Genomic DNA, 22,244 nt, shown 5'->3' with positions numbered 1-22,244 from the left:
GTCTTCTCGAGGAGCACAGCCCACTGCCCATTGCCTTCTTGGGCCGCCCTCCAGGCCTGGCTGAGTCAGCCTTCCTTCCCCCTGGTTTTACTCCCACCCTTGAAGGGCTCTGGTGCTGGCTTCTCCTGAGTCATGCTCTCTCTTGCCCTCCTCTAAGCCTCTCCAGAGGCCATTCTCTCTCTCACCCCTCTCTTTTTTTCCCCTGGGAACTAAGGCTGTCTGCTCTTAACCAGCCCCTGGAGGATTCAGTAAAGCCCTGGGGTTGGCCATTAACCATTAACCTTGGGCCTTATGTAACCCGAACCTGTCAGAAAAGAGGAGTCTTCCAGAGAACCCAGGGAGGGGAGGCGGGGAGGGGAGTCTGTGTGGGGCCAGCAGCAAAGAGTCCTCCGTCCCTGGCCTCTGTGACTTGCCTTCACAAAGGCTCCTCCTGGAGAGACTCCTGCCTCCCCTGGGATGGGTATCTCCACTCACAGCTAGGAGAATATCACCCAGGCAACATCTCTGTCCTCCCAGGGGTCTGGCGCCCCCAGGCCTGCGGAGGACGGTTTCCAGTGGGGTGTGGTCCTCTTCCCACCAAAGAAACAGGAAAGGAGACCTGGAGAGGAAGGGCAGGAGTTCATGGTGTCCACAGCTTTATCCTCGTGAATGTTCTCAGTGTCTGTGGTATTTCTGAGTCCCCTGTGACACTCTATTTCCTCCAGAACAGGGAGGGAGGGACCCAGGCAGCTTCTCTCATCTTAAAAGTTCTTCACAGTCAGGCTCTTAGCAAAGACCTTGCAGTGGAGCAGGGAGGGGCCACTCTGTCCTGATCTGGCAGCTGGGCCGTGGGCAGCCGAACTGGATGGAGGCTTTGGAGAGCTGGGAAGGGTGTAGTGGGTATGGGGATCCAGAGACTCCATCAACCCGGAGCCATCCCACTCTGCCACTGGCTTCATCTCCTAGCCTTGGTTTCCTCACCTGTGAAATGGGTTCACTCATAGCTCTCAAGGGTTTTTGTGAGGACTGACTGGTTTATTTAATGACCGTGAAGCACCCGGCCCTTTCTACTGCTTAGTAAGTGTGTATTATTGCTGCCATTAACAAGCATTTTCTGAGTACCCGCTGCATGTCAGGCACTTTGCCAGGGGTGAGGACACAAATGTAAACAAGACAGAAATGTTCTAGAACTAATGTTCTAGCAGAGGAGATGGACAGATACAGGCATGCATGCATGCTATCTTTTCAGTCATGTCTGACTCTTTGTGACCCCGTGGACCATAGCCTGCCAGGCATCCTGTGCATGGAATCCTCCAGGCAAGAATATTGGAGTGAGTTGCTATTTCCTTCTCTAGGGGATCTTCCTAACCCAGGGATCGAACCCAGGTCTCCTGCATTGCAGGCAGATTCTTTACCATCTGAGCCACCAGGGAAGCCCGGACAGACACACAGGCAACCATAACACTAGATGATAAAACCGCAGGGGAGGTGGGAGCTATGGAAGCAACACAGAGGGGCCTGGGGGCCAGGGAGTCATGATGTTTCCTAAGTAGCTGGGCTCTACATTGATGTGACCTTCTGGGCTTTACCTGTCTCGGGCCAGGTAAAGGGTGGGCTGGGTGAGGCCTTGTGAAGCTAACTGGCCATACTAGCTCAGCCGAAGGAGGCTTAATGGCAATTACCCAGGGGTCTTGACTTTTCCCCCAGTGCACGTGGCATGGTGATGATGTGGACCAGGCAGTAATCAGAGAAGAATTCTAGATAGAACTACGGGAGCCATTTAAAGCCAAACAGATGTGCCTTCTTCTTCTTGAGCCAGTGATTATTCCTCCAGGGCTCAGTTTTCTCTGGCTGGGGAGGGCCAAGGAAAAGGTGGGAAGAGATGGCCTGGAAAATTCAATGATGCTTATCTGGAGAGAATGAATACAAATGGCCGCCTTCAGAAAGACTGGATTTCTTCTTGCTCTCTTGCTCCCCGGTTCTGGTTTCAGATTTCAAGCAATCTGAAAATCAAACCTATCTTTCAACAATTCTTTCAAAGGAGTTGTCTTTCAAGGTGCATCCAGATAACCTGCTGGAATCACCTGTGCTTGTAAGTGTGCTTGTGTCCAGGCTCCCACCTAGACCTGCTGGCTCCCAGTTTCATCTCTGTGATGATGGGTGCCCCGGGCAACACCATGGTCATCAGGTTTGTAATGCTCTGAAGTGGGGGGAGCGTGGAGGGGGGAAGCCGTGCCGGGGAGAGTCAGGCCGGCTGGCTGCAGAGTGTGCACTCTGAATACACTGGCCCTCACCCTCACTGTGAGAGGAAGAAGCCAAGGGGAAGGCAGGCGGCCCCCTGGGCTCCCTGGGAGCCGGATGAATGTGGAGACCAGGTTTGGGGGCCAGAGCAGAGCCAGAACCGGCTCACCCTTAAGGAGAAATGCCCCCAGTTGGGAAGGAGAGTCCCGAACCAGGAGAGGACTCACTGGGGCCTCTGCCACCTTCTGGGTGAGAAGCGGCCGTCAGCGAGGCAGGAGGCTCTCTGAGGCCCACGTGGCTTGAAGGCCCCCAGCCTCTACGGCAGCGGCAGAGCTCCAGGCGCCTCTGCTCCCGGTCACGAGTGGCTCTGGCCCCGATGGACACCGCTCTCCAGAGCCTGTTCTCCCTAGGGGTGGGAGTGTTGGCGGTTGTTAAGGTGAAATCAGGTCACAGTGAGCAAATGGGAGCTCCCACCCTCTGTCCCTCACCCTGCAATCCAGCCAAACTGCCGTGAGTCCTGTTTCTGGAAGTCGTGGCCTGCCTTCTCCTGTTTGTACTTTCGTTTCTTCTACCCCCGTGGATCGAAGGCTACCCATTTTCCAGACAAATGCTGCCTCCATAAGGAAACCTGCCCTACCTCCCACCTGCCCGAAAACATCTCTCTGGCCTGTTTCTTCAGCATCTTGAATGTTCCTCTCTGGCTGCAGTGAGCATCTTCTTCCTTATGCCTTCTTATGCCGGTGCACTTGTCTTCTCTTTTCTATTGAAACTGGACTACAGGACCTATGTCCACTGCAGCCTCGTACTTCCCACAGCCAGGTCACAGAGCCTGGTTCTAGGCTTCCTGGTAAATGCTGGCTTGTCGAATGAATGAAACGAAAGATTGTAGCTGGGTTTTGCTTGTTTTGTTGTTAGTGATAAGGTGTGTTTGCATTTAGGAATCAGAACATTGCACTCAGAAAGCACCCCATCTGTATTTGTTCATTTTTTCTCTCACTTTTCTTTAAAAGCTTGGCATCTTCGCAGCTCCACTCTTGCTGCTTATTAGATGTCTCTGAGCCCCACAAAATGAAACATGGAGGACGTCGGGGGCTCACACGATTGAACATTTCCTGGGATCCCAGAACAGAATAGGGCTACCATGTGCATTTTCTCATCTGAGGCCCACACTTCTGTGAGGTAGGCTCTGGTGTGACCTCTTTAGGGATGAGGCAGTGGGGGCTCAGTCAGGAGAAGAAACTTGCCCAAGGACAAATAGCAAGGTTTAAACTCAGTTCCACAGAAGTGCAGGTGGTCCCACAGACCAGCAGCATCTTTATCATATGGGAACTTACTAGAAATGCAGACTCTTGAACTCCACCCAGACCTATTGAATTAGAAATCCTGGGAGTGGTGTTCAGCCATCGATATTTAACGAGCCCCTGGGGCATTCTGATGCACACTCGGGTTTGAGAGCTACTGGTTTGGTGACTGAGACGGTTCCTGGTCTCCTCCTGGAGGGTGTGGGTTACCACCTGGCACCGAGGGTCAGAGAGCTGACACCGTGTGCAGCAGGCCTGGCCTCTGCTAAGCAGGCTGCAGAGCTCTGGGCTGTGATGGATGACTCTGGGGCAGAGGGTGGGTGGGCACGAGCCTGGGCCATGGCTTGCCGCTGAGCCAGATGCCGCATGCCAACCTTGCTCTGTGTGATTTATGAGTTTCTTCCCCAGAACCAACCACAGATGGCTGACTTGGTTACAGAAGAGTTTCCACCCCAGAAGATTCATTAATCAGGAAATCAGCACTACACCTCCCAAGCCTACAGGATGGGCATACTTTTACCACGAGTTATACGATTAAGTCCTTTTTATAGATCAGCCAACTGATGACATTCATAGCCAATGTGTGTGTGTATGTGTGTGTGTATTGTGTGTGTGAGTCACTCAACCATGTCTGACTCTTTGTGACCCCGTGGATGGTAGCTCTCCAGGCTCCTCTGTTCAAGGAATTCTCCAGGCAAGAATACTGGAGTGGGTTGCCATTCCCTTTTCCAAGGGATCTTCCCAAACCAGGGATCGAACCCGGGTCTCCCACACTGCAGGCAGATTCTTTACCATCTGAGCCACCAGCAAAGCCCCTCCACAGCCAATACTATCACTTATCCACCAGTGACTGAGTCACACATTTCAACTTCTTTAATCCTAAGAACAACTCTATCAGGTAGGTGTTTTATTATCACCCCATTTACAAACTAGGAAATTAAAGCCCAGAGAGGTTAACATACCTGCCCAAGATTACCCAGCCAAGTCAGAGGTAGAGCCAGAATTTGAACTCATGAAGTCTGACCCAAGGTCCAGCCTTCTTCCTGCCCTTCATTGCCTTTCACGTTTTGTTCGTATCCTTGTACCAACTCTGATACTTCTGTGTTTTTGTTTCCCCATTTTGCATTTAAGGAAAGTAAGCTCCCTTACTTATCTCTTACTCTGAGTCTCCTCCCGGATCCCAAATTTTGTCCCCCTACACCCACATCCTTCCATGGCTGACTTTTAGACACCTAAGAAGTAGGGCGGGCCGGGGTTGGCTCTACCATCATCTTCTACAGATGTAGACACAGGCTGAGAGGCTGAGACACCCAGAGTTACAAGGCAGGAAACTGGGAGCCTCAGGAGACCCAAGAACCCAACTTTCCGTGCCACAGTGACGGGCAATTGCTGACGACTCTGCCTGGTGCCAAGTGTCAGGAAGGTGAGACCCCACTGAAAGACCCAGCCCCCCAGACCAGGGCTGTTTGCTACATACACTATCTGCTGTCTCCCTGCATCTTAACCAGGACTACTTCCACGTGCCTTTCTGGCCTTAAGGTTCTTCTTTGTTCTGCATTATTGTTCCTCAGACACTAGTCTTGTGCCTGGTCAGGTGGCACCTCCTTTTGCACACCAGACTCTGTGGCTTCGTCCAGCTGGGCTGGGGACTTGGTTCTTTGCAGAGCCCGGTAGGTTCACCCACAGTTTTCACCAGGCACCTGGGCCTTTGTATGCTCACCAAGCAGTTCAGCAAGGGCTTATTTTAAATTTATAACCAAGTGTGTCCATCCCAGTTATTTCTTGGCTGCTGTATTGTGCGGCAGCGGGGATGGAGAGGAGCGTCCCGGCCTGGCAGGAAGAGAACGACCGCTCCAGCTCTGGCTCAGCCCTTTATGAGCCAGGTCATCTCCAGCAAGCGGCTTAGGCTCCCTCAGCCTCAGGGTCCTCAACTGAATAATGGGGGTGATGTGGGTGAAGGTCAGATGAGAAGATGTCTGTGGTCAGGTCCCAGAAATTAGAAAGCACACACAGCCATCCAGGAATGATCGGGGAGTGTTTCTTTGACCCCGGGGCAGGCCAGAACGGCCAGACACCAAGGCTGTGACTGTCCCAGCTGCCAAGGACATTTTCCAGCCATCAGGGCAAGACCTGGCAGCTCTTCTGCTGGAGCACGTGGGAGAGGGAGTCAGACCAGGAAAAGAGGAGAAGCAGAATCCCAGCATCCACTTTGTTCCTTGCTGGACCTTGCTGATCTGGCTCTGAAACCTTTCTGGTGGCACTTGCTTTGACCTTCCAAAAGTAGACAAAGCCGATTCAGCAGGGGACTTGATGTTTCAACAAGGATTTGAGATGCTTCAGGCTGGTGGGGAGGGCAAGATGGGAACCCCAAGGAAGGGTTATAAAGCAGAAGCGGGGTTCCACCTGGGATGCTCAGAGCAGAGCTGCCCCTCTCATCAGCATCTACTGACTGACATGGATCAGGGCTCACGGCGTATGCCACTTCGAGCAGAGGAGATGGGGCTGCGATGATGGCCCTAGGCCAGTGTTCTCTGTCTGTGGAAGCCACACAGGGCACGGCCTCGCCACTCTCAGCAGGCCTGAGGGAGAATAACAGAGCTACCCCTTGAGAAGACTTTGTTGAGAAGGCCCCATAGATCCTAACTGATGACACAGAGGAAGCCCCTGTGTCACTGTTGGGAGGCCCCTTCCCAGCCCAGGGTCCGCTCTGCCTGGTGGGGTGGAAAGAGCAAGGCTGGGGAGGCACGCTGAGAGCTGCAGCCTGGCTGTTCCTCTGAATAGCTGGGCAACCTGCCCCAAGTCACCTCGCCTCTCTGAACCTCAGTCCCCTGCCTGGTAAAACAGTGATGATACTACCTGCTTCTGAGGGATGTAGTGAGAGCTGAACAAAGTGACATTTGTGAATGAACCAGAATTAACACAGAAAACGGGGAACGGTGCTTACAGGGGTGCCCAAAGTCTGTGAGCGGAGAAGTGTTAGTCTTGTTTGCCGCTGGACCCCCAGAGGTTGATGCGGAGGATGTGGTCAATAAGTGTTCGGAAATGAGTGAATGAATTAGTGCAGCTCTGTGTGAGGCAAACAAGTCTCCCTGGGAAGCCCTGGACTCCATCCTCAGCCCCAGCCCCGGTCCAGGTTTCCCAGGACTCCAAAAGGGCACCTGTGTTCAAGATAGGTATGTGTCAGAATTGTACACTTTGCAGGCAGAGGAGTCCAGGCAGGCTCTGATCTGAGAGATGGACAAATGGATGTAATTCATGGGCAAGAATGCTGGGAACTTCCCTGAGATTCTCCACCTCCATCCCTAGCCTCTGGGGGATGGGCCTTCCTAAAGGTTCCTGAGGGTCTGTATTTCCTCCTTTTACTTTGAATTGGGGTTGTATTAGAATCGCCTGACTTTCCTACAGTCCCACTAGAATGCAAACTGCATGAAGATAAAGACAGCGCCTAGCACAGCACCTAGCTTATGGTAGATGCTCAGTAAATGCTTGTTGAATGAATGAACAAGAACAAGAAGGCTGCTATTCTCTCTGTTCTGAGAGACTAGTCTTAGCAGGGTTTGACGGGGGGGGCATGTCAATTGTTCTCAGCTTTCTCATATAATCTGGTTATTGATTTTGGTTTTCAAGGAATCAGGTGAGGTTTGACCAGTGAAAATACTTTTTCAGCAGGCATAGGGAGACCCAGTATTTGCAAGTTAATGCCAAATCAGTGCTTGATTAAACAGACAATGAATGTGAGAACAAGGATAATACAGCAGAGATGATACAGCAAATTCAGGTGGGGATGCACCTACCTTGTTAGAAAGCTGCCTTACATACTAATGAATTTATTAAAGGCTAAGTCAGTGAAAACTGCAGCTTTGGGATTAAGGTTTTAGTTTAAACTGCCAGCAGAGAGAAACTGACAAAGGCTTCTCTGTGGTCAAAGCCCTGGTCTTCTTGAAGCTTTTGCCCAGGGCCATGTCTCAGCTCCTGGTGTTGGAGTCCTTAGTTTATTTGCATACAAATTGCAAACATCTACAAAGTCTTTGCTCAAGCAATTTTTAAGTAAAATATTATTGCTTCCCTGAAGGATATGATTCCTTGGTTTTTCTCCTCAATATTCATCTCACTTAGCAGTCACTCACACTGACCCAGATTTTCCACCCTGGGAGTGTACAGGATGGGAGGAGCCAAAGGGAGGCGGAGCAAAGAAAGGAGTGGCTGGTCAGGCCATGGGACCCGCTTTACAGAACATGCAGGACGGGACTTAAGTGGTTCTCTTTTTAAAAGATTTTTTTATATGGATCATTTAAAAATCTTTATTGAATTTGTTAACATTATTGCTTCTGTTTTTTATGTGTTTTGGTTTTCCGGCCTTGAGGCAGGGAATGAACCCATACCCCCTGCACTGGAAGGAAGAGTCTTAACCACTGAACGGTGCGGGAAGTCCCTAGACCTAAGTGTTTTAAGTATTATTTCATTTGATTCTCAAGCCAACTCTTTGGGAGTTGACCTTATTATTATCTCCATTTGTAAGGAGGAAATCAAGTTTAGGAGACATTATGTGAGTCGTGCTCAAGGTCGCAGAGCTAGGAAACAGCAGGAGCAGGACTCCAAGAATGACTGGCTCCAGAATGATATCCTTGAATCATACTGTCTCTGTAAATCACTTACCCTTTACAGAGCTTTAAATGTACCAGGCAGTCACCTAATGCATAAACTGTTAAGAATCTCCAAAACAGTGACGGCAGTGTGGGGTCTTTCTAAGCGTAGCTTCCTGAACAACTGCACACACTGCACACCCATAAAGCTGGCTCTGGGTCGGGGTTCTGGGTGGAAACATGTCTGTTTTGTCTCGGAACCAGGCATTAGGCCTGGCACATGATAGACATTACGACTGTTGGCTAACTGAACAAAGCAATGCAATAAATATTCACCTACTACTACAGACCACACCATGCTCTAGGCACAGGGAATATCGCAGTAAGCAATACCTACAAGGTCCCTGACCCCCCAGGGTATACATTCTAGAGGGAGAGAAAAATAAGTAACCCACAGGATGTACCAGATTATTCAGAGATGCTAACAGGTGCTACGCAAAAGTAAATGGGGCCTATGTGGTTGAGTTACTAGGAGGGTAAAGGCTTCTATTAAATGGGACAGGAGTTAGCCCTGATGCAAGATGTGAGTCCTGGGAGGCAGCGAGAGGAAGAGCATCCCAGCAGATGGAGTAGAGGGTACAAGGACTTTCACTTGGCCAGAATGAAAGAACCACATAACTAGGGGGATGCACCTGTACTGGGGTTTCCTGTGTGATAAGCTAGAGTCTTGAGCTCTGCCTGCTGCCTACCTGTCTGTCTCATTTTGTTCTGCTCCCCCTTTCCAGTCACTTTGCCAGTCTTTACTCCACTGTTTTTTTGTTTTTTTTTTTTTAATTTTATTTATTTTTTTGGCTGTGCTGGGTCTTCGTTGCTGTGAGGGTTTTTCTCTAGTTACGGCGTGCAGTGGCTACTCTCTAGTTGTGGTGGTGGGTTTATTGCAGTGGTTTCTCTTGCTGTGGAGCATGAGATCCAGGATGTGCAGGCTTCTGTAGTTGCAGCTTGTGGGCTCAATACCAGCAGTTCAAAGACTTTTAGAGCACAGGCTCAATGGTTGTGGCACATGGACTTAGTTGTTGCTCGGCAGGTGGAATATTCCCGGATCAGGGATCAAACCCGCATCTCCTGCCTTGGCAGGTGGATTCCTTACCACTGATCCATCAGGGAGGCCCACCAGTCTTCTCTGAGTCCCTCAAATGCACTGAACTTTTCCCTGCTTAGGGCCTCTGCACTGCAGATCCTCTGCCTGTTACCTGCTTCTCTCACTCTGACTGGCTGGCTCCTTCTTATTTTTCAGATCACAGCTTAATGTCAAGCTTTAAAGGGGGTCTCTGCCTCTGCAAGCTCAAGTAACTTGAAATATTATTCTCTCAAAAAACCCTGATGATTTCCTTCATAGTAATAGCCACATTAGTTTTTAGTTTTGACTGTAAGCGCCATGAAGTTATCATGGATTGGGGTCATGTCTACTTCATTCATTTATTAACTTCATTTGAGGTAATAAAATGAGAATTGACCTCCAAGCCCCACATTACTTTATAATGAAACCAGATTAATAGGAGGTAAGTGCAGGTGAGAGTAACTCTTTGAAACTATAATTCAATTAATTAGTTAATTGATTAACTAATTAGTCAACAAAAATGTTGAGACTGTATTATTTAGAAGGCATTCAGTTCAGTTCAGTTCAGTCGCTCAGTTATGTCTGACTCTTTGCGACCCCATGAATCGCAGCATGCCAGGCCTCTCTGTCCATCAACAACTCCCGGAGTCTACCCAAACCCATGCCCATCGAGTCAGTGATGCCATCCAGCCATCTCATCCTCTGTCGTCCCCTTCTCCTCCTGCCCCCAATCCCTCCTAGCTGCTGCTGCTGCTGCTAAGTCGCTTCAGTCGTATGCGACTCTGTGCGACCCCATAGACGGCAGCCCGCCAGGCTCCGCCGTCCCTGGGATTCTCCAGAACACTGGAGTGGGTTGCCATTGCCTTCTCAGATCCCTCCCAGCATCAGGGTCTTTTCCAATGAGTCAACTCTTTGCATGAGGTGGCCAAAGTACTGGAGTTTCAGCTTCAGCATCAGAAGGCATTAGGGATTCCAATATGAAAGACTGGGTTTCTTCTTCAAAGAGCAGAGATTATTGAGGGAGCTGGACAATCACACCAACAATGCCACACAGTGTGATTAAGAGTCATGACAGAGAATGCTACTAGAGCTTAGAAGATAGAGGAGTGAGTGGAGGGATCAAGTGATCAGGGAGGTCTTCCTGGAGGTGGTGATACTGCATCAAGCCTTAACCTATGATCAGGGGTGACCGTGTGTGGGCCTTGCAGAACTAGACTGCTCATAAAAGGAAGGGCCTGTGAAAGGAAGGCAAGAGCTCATATGGTGTACTCAAGGGATTGACAGTCACAAGTGTGGTGGGAGCAGGGAGGGGATGGGTGGGAGCTAAGTTTGACAGGTGGGCAGGTGCTAATCATAAAGAGCCTCAGACATCAAGCTACAAACTTGGATTTTTAAGAGTGATAGAGAGCTTTAAGAATGCTAAGCAGCAAACCGACATGACCAGACTTTTGTTACAGGAAAAAAATCTCTGCTGCACAGCAAGGAAGAGGGTGGACTAGGAAAGAACAGTGGTGCAATTTGTTCTTTTATCAGCAGGACAGTCCCCTCCTTTTCCCGGGAAATGTTCCTTCTCCTGTGGTTTGAATAGAAGCTTCCATTTTGTTAGAATATATTAGTCCTCTTTCACTAAGTAACAAATTACCTCACAATTTAGTGACTGCAAACAACTAATATTTGTTATCTCATAGTTTCTGTGGATCTGGGATCCAGGAATGGATTAGCTGGGTGGTTCTGCCTCAGGGATGTCACGAGTGACACATGCGGTCAGGGTGTCAGCCAGGGCTGCAGTCATCTCAAAGCTCAACCAAACCCAGAGAATTCACTCCTAAAGCTCGCTCATATGACTCCTGGCAGGCCTCTGATAATCTGCCTCCAAGCCTGCTCACCAAGGTTTCTCCACTGGGCTGTCTCACAACATGACAACTGGCTGCCCCCCAAGTGAACAATCCAAGAGACAGTGTGTCTGAGATGGCAGCCACAGCCTTCTCATAACGTAATGTAGGAAGTGTGAGTCCATCATTCCAGCCGTATCTTTTTATTAGAAGAGCATCATCAATAAGTCCTCACGTGAGAGCAGGCCTTTACTCAAGGGCACAACCACCAGGAGGACCATCATGGGGGACCGTCCTAGGGACTGCCTACCACACAGCTGAATTATTAACTAGGCCAGCTGACCCAGGCTGGGCCAACTAGAACATTCCCTTGGGATCTGTGCACTCAGTCAGAAAGAAGAAATCTTTCTAAAGTAGTGAAGCTCGGGTCTCCCTGGTGGTCCAGGGGTTAAGAATCCTCTGGCCAATGGAGGGGGCATGCCCTAGGGTCCATGCTCTGCGGCAAGTGAAGCCACTGCAACGATAAGCCCAAGAGCCACAAATAGGGAGTAGCCCCTGCTTGCCACAACTAGAGAAAGCCCACATGCGGCAACAAAAGCCCAGTGCAGCCAAAAATCAAATAATTAAATTAAAAATATGTATATATATATAATTTTGAAAAATAATTAAATTAAAAATATGTATGTATATATATATTAAAAAAAATAAAGTGGTGAAGCTTGAAGACCATGGACAGTCATGCTCTCCAAGTGGAAGAAGCTGGTCTGTGGGAAGAATGAAGCTGACACTGAAAGAGAAGCAGAAACCAGAAATAGTAGCCTTTCCTGATCGCAGTAGTGCGCTTTCCACGTTTCTGGTTGCATTTGATCCTGAGCCCCACTTGTGCTCTGGCCATTCCTGTAGTTTGGTTCTATGCATCAATAAACAACACCTCCTCCAGCTTTGCTAAGGTAATGCAGGTGGGTTTTTGTCATTTGTAACAAGAAAAATGACAGTTGACTCACTGATGCAGTCACATGGGGAAGCAGGCAAGTCAGTTAGGAAATGGAGTAAATCTGGTAAGAACTGATGAGGGGCTGATCTAGGGTGCTGGGAAGGGTGACTAGGGTCCAAACAGGAGAACAGATAAACACTGATGGTAGGGACCATATAGGACTATCTTATTCATCATTGTACCCCCAGAGGTTAACACTGTGTCTGGCCCAAAGTAGCTGAAATGAATGAATGAAGGCAGGAAGACATAGAAAAAGCAGGACTTGCTGACTGACAGGACATGGAAAATGAGAAAGAGGGAGAAATAAATTGTACTCAGGTCTCAGGCTTGAATGACTGGCTGGCTGGCAGCCCTATTCAAGACAGGAAATGCTGCCTTGGAGGGAGTCAAGAGGAAGGATGATAAGTTTGGTCTTGAATTATTGGCAAGTGTTTTCAGGAGGAGTGGCTAGTCCTAGGGAACAAAGATGTTAACCTGTTTACATGAGGATGTCTCTGTCACTGTCTGCCTAAGCTCTGACCATGTAACTGAGGGACTCAGCTACACGTACTCAAAGTCTTATTTATGGGGCTAAAGAAAGACCTAATTTGGCAAATAGACAGTGACCACAACTGCCTGGGGAACTGGTGGTCCTTGATTAGGAATGGTCTGAAATTAGCATGACAAAAATCAGTGGTCCAGTGCCAGACTAGTGAGTCCATCTGACTCCCAGCACAGTTCTTCACGGTCCCTGTATGACAGTCTACTCCCAACCGGCTTGGGAGAGATTATGGAATCGGCTGAGAAGCTTGAAATTGGGTATTCAGAAAACACATTTGCTTTCCTCTAACGGGAACAATGTGTCAACACAAATACCCACACTCAGGCTGGGTGTAGTACTTGGCAGCTCTTTAAAAACTGGCATTGAAAAGCTGTCAGGGGTGGGAAATGCCCCCTCTTAGAGTGATACTATGTCTGGCCAGAAGCAGTCTAGGGAGATAGTTAAATAAAGGTTATTAAATTCCACCAGAATTTAGTTTGAAGTGCTGACTCTGTTTACACCCCTGAGCGAAGCTCATTAGCATGTGTCAGAAATACAGCTTCAGTGGCTCCAAACATTCCAAGCTGCTCTTGGCTTTTCAGGAATGCCACCCTGACACAGTATAGCTAGCTAGGCTTCCCAGTAAGCTCCTCCTGCTCCAGTGGCCCCAAGGTACTGAGCAAAGTCTTCCTCTGTGATCCAAATGTGTCGGGCTTTGAGAATGCCAATGCACTGGCTTGCCCTCTTGGGAGCTCAGGTTGCAGGGAGGGAGCTGGGCAGGTGGAATGCAAGAGTGAATGTTGGTGCTGTATAAGGTCAAGCACTACAGAGGGGTGAGGAGAGAGTGCTGGATGCCAGCACCACAGATGATCAGCCTTACAGCTACCTCTACATGCAAGAGCAGTAGTCAGGACAGGATTTAACTGCGTTATCAATTGTCTTTTAAACTTTCCATTACGGGAAATTTCAGGCACGTATGAAAGCCAAGAGCGACTTCCCTGGTGGTCCAGTGGTTAAGAATATGCCTGCCAATGCAGGGGACATGGGTTTGATTCCTGATCCAGGAAGATCCCACAAGCCTCAGGGTAATTAAACCCATGTGCCACAAAAACTGAAGCCTGTGCACCCTAGAGCCGATGAATCACAAATAGAGAAATCTGGACATAGAACAAAGACCCATTGTCGCCAAAAACAAATTAAAAAAAAAAAAAAAGCAGAGAGATTAAGGCCCATCTCCCAGTCTCAAAAATTATTAGATTATGACTAACTTTATTTCTTCTACATCCTTCCATTGGATTATTTTGGAAAAAATCATAGATATTTCATCACTTTATCTGTAAATATTTCATATATGATCTAAAAGATAACAATTTCAAAAAAAATACATAATAGCATTATGTATTATAATAATGCATAATAGCATTATCATACCTAAGGAACTTCATAACAATCCCTTAACACTGATGGAATTGTATGTGCCACGCCATGCTAAGTCGTTTCAGTCCTGTCCAACTCTCTGCAACCCCAGGGACTGTCGCCCACCAGGCTCCTCTGTCCACGGGGATTCTCCAGGCAAGAATGCTGGAGTAGGTTGCCATTTCCTCCTCCAGGGGATCTTCCTGACCCAGGGATCAAACCCATGTCTCCTGTGGCTCCTGCATTGCAGACAGATTCTTTAACACTGAGCCACCAGGGAAGCCCATGGAACCATACACTAGTGAGCGAAGGAGGCTCCGCACCCCCATCTCCTCTGCTCTTCATCCCTCCAGCAATATGTCAAACTCAAAGGAACAAAAAAGGCAGAGATCAGAGTCAGGTAAAATTGTGCCCACACTAAGCTCATCCCCGATGTCTCAGCAACTCTAGTATTTGAAAACGTTTCTTGAGATAGGCTAAAACAGAAATTAAAGAAAACAGCAGTCCTCACATTTTTATCAGACCTTTGGTCATTTCTCAGAGCTACAAGGACAGCCCAGAAGAAAACCAAGAATTGCTGGAAGATTAACCAGATTCTTTGATCGGCAGGTGGTCGGGCTGCCACAGGGTCCAAGGCCTCCACTAAGGTACAGAGATACTTCATAGACTTGTTTTAGGAAGCATTGTTTTAATAACAGTATTCAATATTTCTGGGGAATACATTTTATTAAAGTATAACATATATGTATAGAAAAGTGCACAAAACTCTAGGAGTTCATTTTGTAAAATGTTATTACTTACCGAGCTCTATACTTGTCTTGAGGATTAAGTTAAAACTAAAAATGGGACATAAACAGCTGGACAGCTACTAGGGTAGCCAGTCATATGTTTACCATGTGAACTCATCTTTGCAGGATGAGACAGCATCTCCATGAGTGGACCAGGGTAGGAATCAGAGCTAAGTAGGAGGTGTCTGTGCAGAGGGTAGCTAGGTAGGGGTTGTCAGAGCCCGGTGGGGTGAAGAACTTGTCCACCTGAGTGATCCTCCTAGCTATGGGCTCTCAGGACAGCATACTCAAACACTCTGTTGTTTAAGGAGTGACCATCAGCCTCTTACATGAAGGAAAGACACCAATTTCTCAGTCCAAGTACTTGAATAGCCCCAGAGGGCCTGGCTCAGAGAAGCCACAAAATACTGGGGTATCAAGGCTTTCCATCTCAGATTCCTTAGGGATGTATGAAGACTTCATGCTAAAGAGCATTTGCCCTCATTAGTACCTGTATCCTCAGATGCTTTTATAACATTCCTCTGAAGGGAATATGAGTCTAACTCCACTTTTGTCACTACAACTGCCACTTCCCATTGGGATTTGCTTAATAATTGGGAAGAAGATTATGGTAGTCCTTTCTGGAATTGCTTCATAGGCAGAAGGAAGTGGATGACCATGCTTCTAACAGGCGTCAGGACTCAGGGATAATGTCAAGGACAAAGTAGTCTCTGAAATGAAAAGGCCTTTGGACAGAAGGGGCCTAGCATGATCCGGTGTCCATCACACTGTTCACCCTGGTGCAGTACTAAAAGACTCAATCACTCCTTCCCTTAAAGACTAGAGGGCAATACAGTTGGCCAAGCCTTGGGAGTCTTGGAACAGAGCAGATACTCCACAACACATGCCAGTAAGTGAAGTAGGAGTTAGCATTACCATGGCAACCCCTCCACTCTCAGGCTTCCCAGGAAGAAACCATGATCTATCCCATTTCTCTTAAATTACAGTCCAGAGACCTTAAATTCAAACATCTGTTGACACGGGGTCTGTCTCAGTTAACTGATGGAATCAGTCCTCATTAGTCTTCTCCCCACTCTCTTGAAAAGCATAAAGGAAATTACCTTTCGCACAGAAGAGGCTTAAGCCAAGCTCTTCACAGTATACCTTAAACTGAATATCCCGTTGAAGCACTGAATTATAAAACAGAAAGGAGTGGGCTAGAGAAGCTGACCCAGGATCTCTAAATGTAGCTGAAAGGATTACTATTGTCTCCAAAGGTAAACTATCTTCTTAGCTCAGGCTTACAAGTCAAACTATGTAGTGGAGAAGAAAGGAAATTGAGTCACAAGAAATTATCACCTTCTGTTTCTTTCACTGAAATCCCCATCAGATAGCTTCTTCCAACTTCTCCATCTCCCAGCTGTCCTCTTGATTTCAGTCTCTCAGCCCCTCCTAATCTCTTAGTCCATCATTCACTTGCCTTTGTGTCTGGTCCAGAGCTCCGTTAGCCTTTTGATATTATGCTTGTGACTTATGATTCCTTGTCTCCTTAACTTTCTCCTCTCCCATCCTAGTATCCCCTCCTATAACAATTAGATATTGTTTCTTGTGCTAAAGTTATGCTTTTATCTACCTTCTATTAGATGGTGGGATTTATACTGCCTAAGATGATTCTTGTTTATTTTGAGATCAATTATGTACTTTGCAATGCTTAGTCAGATTTGCTATTTACTGTACATATAATACACACATATGTTCAGTTCAGTTCAGTTCAGTCCAGTCACTCAGTCGTGTCCGACTCTTTGTGACCCCATGGACTGCAGCAAGCCAGGCTTCCCTGTCCATCACCAACCCTGTCCAACACCATCCTCTGTCGTCCCCTTCTCCTCCTGCCCCCAATCCCTCCCAGCATCAGGGTCTTTTCCAATGAGTCAGTTCTTCGCATCAGGTGGCTTAAGCACTGGAGTTTCAGCTTCAGCATCAGTCCTTCCAATGAGTATTCAGGACTGATTTCCTTTAGGATGGACTAGTTTGATCTCCTTGCAGTCCAAGGGACTCGCAAGAGTCTTCTCCAACACCACAGTTCAAAAGCATCAATTCTTCAGCTCTTAGCTTTCTTTATGGTCCAGCTCTCACATCCATACATGACTACTGGAAAAACCATAGCTTTGACTAGACAGACCTTTGTTGGCAAAGTAATGTCTCTGCTTTTTAATATGCTATCAGGTTTGTCATAGCTTTTCTTCCAAGGAGCAAGTGTCTTTTAATTTCATGCCTGCAGTCACCATTTGCAGCGATTTTGGAGCCCAAGAAAATAAAATCTGTCACTGCTTCCATTTTTTTCCCCATCTACTTGCCATGAAGTGATGGGACCAGATGCCATAATTTTAGTTTTTTGAAGGTTGAATTTTAAGCCAGTTTTTTCATTCTCCTCTTTCACTTTCATCAAGAGTCTCTTCAGTTCCTCTTCTCTTTCTGTCATAAGGGTGGTGTCATCTGCATATGTGAGGTTATTGATATTTCTCCTGGCAATCTTGATTCCAGCTTGTGCTTCATCCAGCCAGGCATTTCACATGATGTACTCTGAATATAAGTTAAACAAGCAGGGTGACATATACAGCCTTGATGTACTCCTTTCCCGATCTGGACCAGTCTGTTGTTCCATGTCGGGGTGTGTGTGTGTGTGTGTGTGTGTGTGTGTGTGTGTGTGTGTGTGTGTGTGTGTGTGTGTGTGTGTCCATGTCGGGGTGTGTGTGTGTGTGTGTGTGTGTGTGTGTGTGTGTGTGTGTGTGTGTGTGTGTGTGTGTGTGTGTGTGTCTGGTTCTAACTGTTGCTTTTTGACCTGCATACAGATTTCTCAGGAGGCAGGTAAGGTGATCTGGTATTTCCATCTATTTAAGAATTTTCGACAGTTTCCACATAGTCAAAGGCTTTGGTGTAGTCAATAAAGTAGATGTTTTTCTTGAACTCTCTTGCTTTTTCTATGATACAACGGATGTTGGTAATTTGATCTCTGGTTCCTCTGCATTTTCTAAATCCAGCTTAAACATCTAGAGTTCTTGGTTCATGTACTGTTGAAGCCTAGCCTGGAAAATTTTGAGCATTACTTTGCTGGCATGTGAAATGAGTGCAATTGTGCAGTAGTTTGAACATTCTTTGGCATTGCCTTTCTTTGGGACTGGAATGAAAACTGACCTTTTCCAGTCCTGTGGCCACTGCTGAGTTTTCCAAATCTGCTGGCATATTGAGTGAAGCATTTTAACAGCATCGTCTTTTAGGACTTGAAATAACTCAACTGGAATTCCATCATCTCCAGTAACTTTGTTCATAGTGATGCTTCCTAAGGCTCACTTGACTTCACCTTCCAGGATGTCTGGCTCTAGGTGAGTGATCACACCATCGTGTTTATCTGGTCTTTTTTGTACAGTTCTTCTGTGTATTCTTGCCACCTCCTCTTAATATCTTCTGCTTCTGTTAGGTCCATACCATTTCTGTCCTTTATTGAGCCCATTTTTGCATGAAATGTTCCCTTGGTATCTCTAATTTTCTTGAAGAGATCTCTACTCTTTCCCACTCCGTTGTTTTTCTCTATTTCTTTGGACTGATCACTGAGGAAGGCTTTCTTATCTCTCCTTGCTCTTCTTTGGAACTCTGCATTCAGATGGGTATGTCTTTCTTTTTCTCCTTTGCCTTTCGCTAAGGCCTCCTCAGACAACCATGTTGCCTTTTTGCATTTCTTTTTCTTGGGGATGGTCTTGATCACTGCCTCCTGTACAATGTCACGAACCTCTGTCCACAGTTCTTCAGGCACTCTATCAGATCTAATCCCTTGAATCTATTTGTCACTTCTACTGTATAATCGTAAGAGATTTAAGTCATACCTGAATGGTCTAATGGTTTTTCCCTACTTTCTTCAATTTAAAGCTGAATTTTGCAATAAGGAGTTCATGATCTGAGCCACAATCAGATCCCTGTCTTGTTTTTGCTGACTGTATAGAGCTTCTCCATCTTCGGCTGCAAAGAATGTATTCAATCCAATCACAGTATTGATCATCTGGTGAAGTCCATGTGAAGAGTCATCTCTTGTGTTGTTGGAAGGTGTTTGTTATGACCAGTGCATTCTCTTGCAAAACTGTTAGCCTTTGCCCTGCTTCATATTGTACTCCAAGGCCAAATTAGCCTGTTACTCCAGGTATCTCTTGACTTCCTACTTTTGCATTCCAGTCCCCTATAATGAACATCTTTTTTTTTTTGGTGTTAGTTCTAGGTCTTGTAGGTTATCAAAGAACCATTCAACTTCAGCTTCATAGGCTTTAGTGGTTGGGGCAGACTTGGATTAATGTGATATTGAATGGCTTGCCTTGGAAATGAACGCGATCATTCTGTCATTTTTGAGATTGCCCCTCAACTACTGCATTTCGGACTCTTGTTGACTAGGGGGGCTACTCCATTTCTTCAAAGGGATTCTTGCCCACAGTAGTAGATATAATGGTCATCTGAATTAAATTTGCCCACTCCAGTCCATTTTAGTTCAGATTCCTAAAATGTCCATGTTCACACTTGCCATCTCCTGTTTGACCACTTCCAATTTACCTTGAATCATGGACCTAACAATTCCAGGTTCCTATGCAACTTTTGTTCTTTACAGCATTGAACTTTACTTCCATAACCAGTCACATCCACAACCGGCTGTTGTTTTCACTTCAGCTCTGTCTCTTCATTCTTTCTGGAGTTATTTCTCCTCACATCTCCAGTAGCATATTGGGCAGCTACTGAGCTGGGGAGTTCATTTTTCAGTCATATCTTTTTGCCTTTTCATACTGTTCCTACGTTATCTCATGGAAAGCAGTGTGGTATAGGAAATTTTGCTCCTCAACATGTAGGCACATGGGAGTTTGTTAAAAATATGGAATGTCAAAGTCCATTTCAGACCTAAATCTGCACTTTAGCTGCACATTTAGGTGTAAGAACTCAGGTGTGCAGCATTCAGAATGAGAGGTAGTGCCAACACATCAGAATCTCCCAAAAAATTATCTCATATTTTTGAGTTGTTATTAAGTGCTTGTTTAAGATTATGTCTCTTGGTAAATTTATCCTTTTATAATTTTAAAAACAGCCCTCTTTGTGCCTGGTAACATTCCTCATTATGATGCTTGCTTTGTCTGATACTGCATCTATGTCAGTTTCTTATGCTTAGTGTTTGTATGGAATATCTTTCCCCATCTTTTTAACTTATCTGTGTTTATCTTTCCCCATCTTTTTAACTTATCTGTGTTTATATATATATATGTATGTAATATTTGTTTTGGCTACACTACATGGCTTGCAGGATCTTAGCTTCCTGATCAGGGATTGAACTGTGCCTCCAGCAGTGGTAGTGCAGAGTCCTAAACATTGGAGCACCAGGGAATTCCCTGTTTTTTAATTTAAACTGGGTTGAACATGTAGTTGTGTCTTGCTTTACTGATCCAGTCTTTTAACTGAAGCATTAAGACTATTTACATTTAATGTAATTAACAGTAGGATGGGGGTCTAAATCTACCATTTTGCTATTTGTTACGTTTGACCCACCTGTTCTTTGTTCTGGGGGTCCTGGAACAAATGCCTGTGGGTGAGGGAATTACTTGGGGCTGGGGGGGAAGCAGTCAATATCTAACTCTCCTTTTTCTCATTGGCTGAATGCTTCTAATGAAAGTCACAAAATGTGCTGATTTGTTCTACTAAAAATACATTAACCTCCCCACACCTCCCATAGCTGTTACACTTTACCCACCATCTTTAGTGCCCTTGTATCTACTCCTCCCTTTCGCCAAGATGGTAACCAATTTTACCCTTTTAATGGATTGAGACCATCTAATACAAACCCTTTCCACCTTCTCTTTCTCTTCTGAGTTTAAGCATCCAACCAGTACACCTAATCATACGTTTCAACTGGCATTGAATCTTTCATCAATTATCCTAGACATTTCCTTTACTTATATACAAGAACAAATTCTTTTAAAAAGTGAATTCCAACTGATCATTGTACTGCCACGCTTTTTCAAGTTTCCAATGAACCTTGCCTTCTCTGCTTATATTTTACCCTTACTTTTTTTTTAAATTTCCCTTACTTTTTACCTGCAAATTCGGTTTTTGTCTTCATATTAAACTAGTGAAAAGACTTTCTAAACTCCAAATCCTAAGACTTCTTACAAATTCCTCACTTTACTGAAAAATTCTCTTGACTTGGCTTCTGAGACATTTTATTCTCTGGTTTTCTAATCTGGTCTACACAGAAGAGTGAATTTAATTCTCATGATGCAAAGATTTGACAGGTTATGCCTTAAAAACCTTTAGACTATCCACAGCCTTTGAAATAAACTCTGTAGCTTCAAGTTCAAGGAATTCCAATACCAACCTTCCTGGCCTTTATGCCATATACCATCTCTCCAAAATTGCTTTCCTCAAATATTCCCAGTGCTTTACTACCTCATTACTCCTATTTTCCTGTTTTCAAAGTTTAGCCATTCTTCAAGGTCCAGCTCAAATGTTACCTCCTTCACCTCACACTTCTTAAATATTTGTGGATAAAGGATTAACAAAACTCCTTCTACTCTATGCACAAATTTACTTTGGGTTAACTTTCTCGCAGGCTTTATTTTCTTGGGCTCCAAAATCACTGTGGACAGTGACTGCATAAATTGGTAAATTTATGCCTCCACTGGTATAAATACCTGGTGGTAAGATACAGGTTTGTTTTTCTAAATGCAGTGACTCTTCTAAGAGGCACGTCTCTTGCAGCGACCTATAAGCACTGTCTATGGACAGTGGCTCCTGCTGTATACAAGGCTTCTAAGCTAGGGTAGTCCTTGCACTTACCTGTCTTGTCTCTTGCACCTGACCTACCACTTGTCTGTATGTGCAGAGAATAATTCTTAGATGGCTGTGTGAACTGCCATGAGGACTGCTCACTCCTGTGGAAGAGGAACACTTGATGATGCTGGGTTAGCAAGCTGTTTTCTGTCCTGTAAGCTTTCAAGTAAACTGGTGACAAATATGACCTACTCAGGTCTTGTGAATCCAAATATTTCTATCTTTAAAGTTCCTTTGATAGTCACCAGAGATTCATTATCTAGTTCAGTTATTTATTTTGGGGGGGCCTCATATTCCCTTCAAAAATCTTTGAGGTTAACACGTCTTTTTGTTTTCAATTAATTAATTTAGGTTGTGCAGTGCAGCATGTGGGATGGTTCCAGGACCAGGGATGGAACCTGGGCTTCCACAGCAAAAACGTCGAGTCCTAACTACTCGGGTCACCAGGGGACTCCCAAGACCATGTCTTTTTCACCTAGCAAAGTGATTTGAGTCAATGTGAACCTATTCTTTTTTTACCAGTAATAAAGGAATAATTATTTCCTATCTCAAAGGGTTGCTATAATGATTAAATAAGATAAATATGTTTCCCAAGCAGTAAATGCTATGCGTAAGTGGTGGACATACTAACACATAAATAAA

Source organism: Dama dama, chromosome 12 (assembly GCF_033118175.1).
Source record: "Dama dama isolate Ldn47 chromosome 12, ASM3311817v1, whole genome shotgun sequence".
NCBI lineage: Eukaryota > Metazoa > Chordata > Mammalia > Artiodactyla > Cervidae > Dama > Dama dama.
This window is presented reverse-complemented; position numbering follows the sequence as displayed.